We start from the raw sequence: 6,508 nt of genomic DNA, 5'->3' as shown, positions 1-6,508 counted from the left end.
GGCAGCATTGTGATAGATGTTGAAGAGATTGAGATTGTTAACAGTTTCATCTTGCTTGGTTCCACAACCAACATACTTGGTCAGGAAATCAAAAGGTGAATTGTATTGGGAAAGTCTGCTGTCAGGGAACTCTTCAGAGTACTGAAGAGCAACGATGTCAGTCAAGAGACTAAGGGACACCTGATCCAAGCCAGGCTCTCTGCAATGACTTGTTAGGCATCAGAGAGCTGGACAATGAATAAGGATGATAGAAGAAGAATGAACACCTTTGAGTTGTGGTGCTGGGAAAGAGTATTGAACATATTACGGACTACCAAGAGAACAAACAGATCTGTTCTGGGGAGTGTGAAAACAATCTTTCCTTGGAGACAAGGATTTTGAAGCTCCTTCTCACATACTTTGGGCACATCACCAGGAGGGATCAGTCCTTGGAGAAAGACATTATGCTCAGAAGGGGGGATGGAGAGTGCAGGAGGGGAAGACCCCAGGTGAGATGGATTGACTGGGATTATGGTGGTAGGTGTGTCAGAGACCGTGAGATTGGCTCAGGATAGGACAGGGTTCAGAGCTGTTGTACATAGGCTCGGTATGAGTTGCAAGAGACTCGCCAGCACATAACAATATCGACAACAAGGGTTTGGTAGTGTGCAGTGAAAACCTGAGTCTCTCATCTGGGCTTTAGTTTAAAATACATGTAAACTTTCAAATTCCATTTGTTTTTACTTTGATAGGGATTTTGAACCATATTTCATAGTACTCAAGTGATTTTACACAGCTTGGTCCAATAATATCATATGCTCTACTCCTCCTCTTCACCAGCATGAGATCTCAGTGTTATTTCTCTCATCTTCACAGAAAAAACTTGGTGTCTGTTCTCACACTTGCTTTCCTTCCTTTCCACCCTTTGCACACCACATCTTGTATTTTATTTTCCAAAATACCTAATGATGTTTCAAATAGTGAAGGCACCACCCCCTTCCTTATGTATGCACATTGAGACCGCTCTTCTCTCCCTGCTTCCTATACTGTTGTCTTTCCCCCAGCCCTCTCAGCTGCCTTCCCCTGTTCTCTCGGTGCTGCCACTAACAGTCAGTGAACCCTGAATCTATTCCCTAGGTCTGTTTTCCTTGCATATTATACAGTTGTTTGGAACAGAAGGAAGGTTCCTATTTCTACATTTCTGTGCCAGACCTCACTGCGCAAAAATAAGACTCTAAAATGGGCTATATGCCAAACTCAAAACTAGACCCACTGTCATTTAAATATTTTTTTTACTCATGATCACCCTTCATCAGGTTTCCAAGAGCTATACATCTTTATAGGAGGGGACTGCTCATCTTTCCCTTGTAATTTAAATAAGTAACCTTTTGGCTAGTAGCCCAACACATAATGTCGCCAGAATTCCATAGGCCACATACCCTCCAAAACCCCTGTGTGTCAGCTCACAGTCATAGCAACCCTGCATTAGCTTTCTGAGTCTGTAGTTCACGATGGGGGGAGACTCCCCATCTTTCTCCTGAGGAGCCACTAGTGGATCCAATCCAGCAGAGATGCCGGTCATTGAGTTTATAGTTTCGGTTTGCTTCACAGTCTTCTCAGTCACCTGCCATACATCAAAGAACTAGACCTGTTGCGAAGGATGACAAAAAAAGAATCGATGCTTTTGAGTTGTGGTGCTGGAGAGGAGTGCACCAAACGAGCAAACCCACAGGTCTTGGAGAAAGTGCAGCCACAGTGCTCCTTGGAGACAAAGATGGAGACGCTTGGTCTGTCAGACTTCAGACATGTAGCTAGGCAAGCTTAGTCCTTGGAAAGAGACACCATGCTTAGGAATGCGGAGGATGAGTGAAGGAAATAGGATCCCTAGTGAGATGGACTGACAGTGACTTCTGCAGTGGCCTTTCGTATATCAGAGATGATGAAGATGGCATGGGACAGGGCATGGTTCAGGTTAGTTATTCATAGAGTTGCTACGAGCCACTTAACTTGACAGCACCTAACAACAACAACAACAATAACTACAGCATACCACCAGAATCCCACTAGATCATATATAATCTGCCTTAATTTGACAGTTTTTCAAAATTTTTCAGTCTTTCCAACTGAATACATCTGACATAAAATTCATCTGCCCTGCTCGATATCATTCCAACTCTAGTTTCTGTGTTCGTTGATAGACCCATCATATTCACTGTTTGCCTAAGAATTTAGATACCTTTCTTTGCCTTAGCTACAAGTTCCAACACAAATTACAATAAATTACAAAATCCACGTCAGTCTCATTTGATCTTTCCCTAATTTCTTTGCCCCTTGTCTTATCACATTGTATTGGTGCATCTCCTGTGTGTTCTATTTTCAACCCATTCTTAACTCCTAATAGGTTACTCCATGCTCTACTGGAATTATATCACTTGCCCATCATGTAAGACTCCTTGTGCCTCAGAAGAACTGACAATTTATATTTTCCTCCTTTAGCTAATACCTGGAAATAAAAGATGCCTTCATTACAGTTAACTCCATTTGAAAACGCATAGATAAGAAAAGCAGTAGGTTAACTTCGTGTGATTTCATATAACAGGTCTAATTATACTGCGATGTTAATGCAGGTGTAACCATTAACTATCAGGGACCAGGGAAGGAAGTATCTTCATCATCTAAAAAAAGACAAAGGTAAAAACCCCAATGTTACTGTAGTGCATTAGTGAGATGAAACCAACATCTGCTTTTAACGTGGTTCTTTATGCTTCAGAGCACACTGTTTGTTTTCACCTTCAGTGCTCAGATTTCAGATTGTGTAAATGAAGGGTGACACCTGTGTACAGAGTATAGAGAAGTGGTGGGTAGCATATTCGAAGGTTCTGAATACCCCAGTGGTCATTCTGTTTTCTTCATATTATTTGAGTGATTCTATTTGTGATGAAGGGGTGGGCGCTGCTAGCTTTGTGGTTAAGATGTTGTTCTACCAACCAAAAGGCAGGCAGTTCAAGTCCACCAGCTGTTCCACAGGAGATAGATGGGAAATCTCCTCTTGTATGATTTGCAGTCTCTGAAAACCCACTGGAGGGTGTGCTATGAGTCAGTTCTGATTTAATGCCATGTAACAATAGCTTCTGATTATTCTACCACTTTTAATCAGCTATTGTGATTTTCTGTACCATTTCCCTCTTTAATGCCTCAATAATTATTCTGTCTTTAATGTCTGTCATTTCAGATCTGTAAATTCTTACTTTAGAATCATGATTTCCCCTCTCTCTTAGTATTCACTTTATTTCTGAATCAGAAAAGTAATTTAAGCATCCCTGTACTTAAGGGATATGGTATTGTTGTGAGGTTCCATTGAGTCCGTAATGCCTCAGAGCAACATACACAACATGATCTATAAAAAACAGATGTAAAACTTGCTCTATCTTGTGCCATTCTCACCATCCCTGACGTCCTCAAGGCCATTGTTACAGAGCCATAATTCATTTTTGGTCATAAGCACAAACTCTTTAGTCAGAAAGAACCTGGTTCAAGTCTCGGCACGGCTACTTACAAACCTGAAAGTTGTTTAACATTTATAGGTCATTATCTCTCTTGTATAGTTGGAGTAATTTTACCTGCCTCTGCCGTGATTGTGAGGCTTTAGAAAACGTATGCCCGTGAAGTGTTTAGTACAGTGTTTAATTAGAACACACTAAAGTGTCATTGCTTCTCATCCACAGTCCACTTATCCTGTCCATCTGGAAAAATTGACACATGTGGCCAACATGTATTTTCTTTGTAGCCTTTGTTTTTTATGAAATTACAGTCAATACAAAGCAGATGTACAAACGTTAATAAAAATACTAGTTTTATATTCTGAGAGATACAGCATGGTAGTTGTGGACATATTTGTTGACTGAACAAATCAAATAATTTAAATTTTGATACTTCTCTTTCTGGGCAGAAGGATTGGCAACTGGCTTACATGATTGGTGGCTTTTTGTTTTGCAACTAATGACTTTCTCAGAGAGAGAATGTTCAAACTCTATTGTTTTGTATATAATTTGAGTAGCAATAATGCGTCAAATAGGTTTACCACAGTGTATTCATGAAAAAAACCCAACCCCAAAACACCCCCCCACCCCCACATTATGTTTGTCAAAGGTCAACAACACATTTGTGGTTTAAAATTTAGTGGGAATGCAACCATGGTGCCAGTTAGAGGCATGGAAGGTGAAAACTTTGTCTTACCTACTTTGGATGCATTGATAGGAGGGACCAGCTCTTGGAAAAAGATACCATGCTGGAGAAAGTCGCAGGGTCATAGAAAGAGAAGATGCCCCTCAAAAGATGGATGGATGTACTGACTGCCAGCATATTGGAGCATATCAGAGATGTGAGGTGGTGCAGCGTAGGGCAGGGCTCAGATCTGTTGTTCGTAGAGTCACCATAAATGGGAGTTGTCTCAGTGGCACTTAACCACAGTAACGAAGAAATGGACAGCAACAACGGGGGCAGTGTATTCTGATCTTATGTTAGGAGATCAGATATGTTCTTCTTGACTTCTTCCAAAGACAAAATTCATTAGATAACATGTATTAATAACTTTAAAATAGCCTCTAACATGTCGCTATTCTAACTTCATTGATATTCATGGTAAAGCAAGCAGTATAGTCAGGGTATTGACAGAAATGACTGCAAATATATGCTGAGGATAGATCTTCTCTGTGTCATGTTTGGTGTTTTGGAGAGCCAAAGACAGAAATAAGATTGTAAAATCTCTTTAGATTTGCTCTTGTTTTTGGGAGAGCTGATTTCCTTCTGTACCACTAAAAGTTTTGGTGTGAGGAACCTTTTGTCTGTCCCAAATCTATTGCCGTCATGTTGATTCCAACCCATGGTGACTTGTAGGATAGAGCAGAACTGCCCCCAGGGTTTTCTCGATTGTAATTTTCACAGGACAGATTGGCAGGCCTTTCTACTGTAGAGCCTCTGGTGGGTACAGGCCTCTTACCTGTCCGTTCACAGCTGAGCACTAACCAGTGTGCCCCAGGGTCCCTTCATTTATATATCGTTGTACATCAAGTCAGAATTGACTTAGAGCGGCCTTTCCAGCAGGTTTTCAGAAGCAATAAGTCACACAGGAGATTGCCCATCTTTCTCCTGTGGAGCAGCTGGTGGATTCAGCCTGTGTGCCTTTGCGTTGACCCCGCAGCCTCTCACCTCTGGGACACCAGAGCACCCTCATTCAAAGGCGGCTAAAACCACAAGTTATAATTTATATTTAGCAGTTCTGTTTTTCTCATAGCCCTCCTCACTAGCAGCCCAAAGTACTTTAATAACACATTTTATTTATACTTGTGTGCCATCGTTTTTGTAGTGGAAAGTAATCCATTTCATTTAGACAAAGAGCTCTGGAAACATACTTGTAATCTAGCAAAGCTAGGTTGATTAACTGGTTGCAGCAAAGAAGAGCATATGAAGAAGATTCGTGACAGATTATAGTAAGAGGGAGTTTTAAGTTTGCACTGACTGGTGTTAAAGAAGAACCAGAGGATTTAGGCATCACTTTAGCTTGGGTCTATTGTAAAACCTGTGGGATTTTGTTTAGGAGTGGGTAGGAATGAAGTGGGTTTTGGGAAATTGTTAGTACAAAAGAAGCCACTTAAACATAATATGTCTTTGCATTGTTTGGAAGCCAGGGAGTGGGATGAGGGAGGATGCATCTTTGTTGACCTTACAATATGATGTGTCTCTGTTGTTGTTATATATTGCTGAGTTGGAACCTACTTAGAGCTGACTCTCCAGTGGGTTTACAGAGGCAGGAGATCACATGGGAAGAGATTACCCATCTTTATTCCACGGAGCATCATGATTTAACTTTTAGCAGAAATGACTTTATTTTCTCTACTGTTTAGACAAGACTTTGTCTTTTATTCACAGTCACATGCCTGACAGTGTCTATCCAGCATCATCAGTTGCTGTCAAGTGAGTTGTGACTCATGCCAATCCCATGTGTGCCAAAAGAGAATGTAACCCTTGTCTGAGTTATCTGGTCCTGCTGTAACAGAGATAGCACTAGATAACATATCTGTTGATACAAAAGTGTATCTGTGGCAGATACAAATGTGTTCTCTTACATTTAGGAGACATTCAGGGTGCTAACCCTTGGGAAAGGCTCCCTCTCTTTGTTGGTTCTGGAGGAAAGGCTTAGTTACCATCTATCGGCCTCTGTGTTTCCTCACCTTACCTGGTTCTAAGGAGCCTCTCACTCTGGGAACCAGATCCCAAAGGACACTCAGCTCCGGGCAATTTTTTCTAAATGCTGTTGAGGTCCTGCTTTGGTGGCTCTCTCCTTCTCCTTATTCATACATGTCACACCCTAGGGAAAGTTGCTTTACTGTTACGGGATTACAGAGGGTTGCATTCCACTCTTGATCCTTTTATAATATTTGCTTTGTCATACATATGTCTCACATACTTTGGGCATGTTGCCAGGAGTGACTAGTCTTTGGAGAAGGACATCATGCTTGGAAGAGTGAAG

Source organism: Elephantulus edwardii, unplaced genomic scaffold, assembly GCF_000299155.1.
Source record: "Elephantulus edwardii isolate Elephantulus edwardi_28Jun2011 unplaced genomic scaffold, EleEdw1.0 scaffold00204, whole genome shotgun sequence".
NCBI classification, from domain to species: Eukaryota; Metazoa; Chordata; class Mammalia; order Macroscelidea; family Macroscelididae; genus Elephantulus; species Elephantulus edwardii.
Note: the sequence above shows the minus strand (reverse complement) of the source record.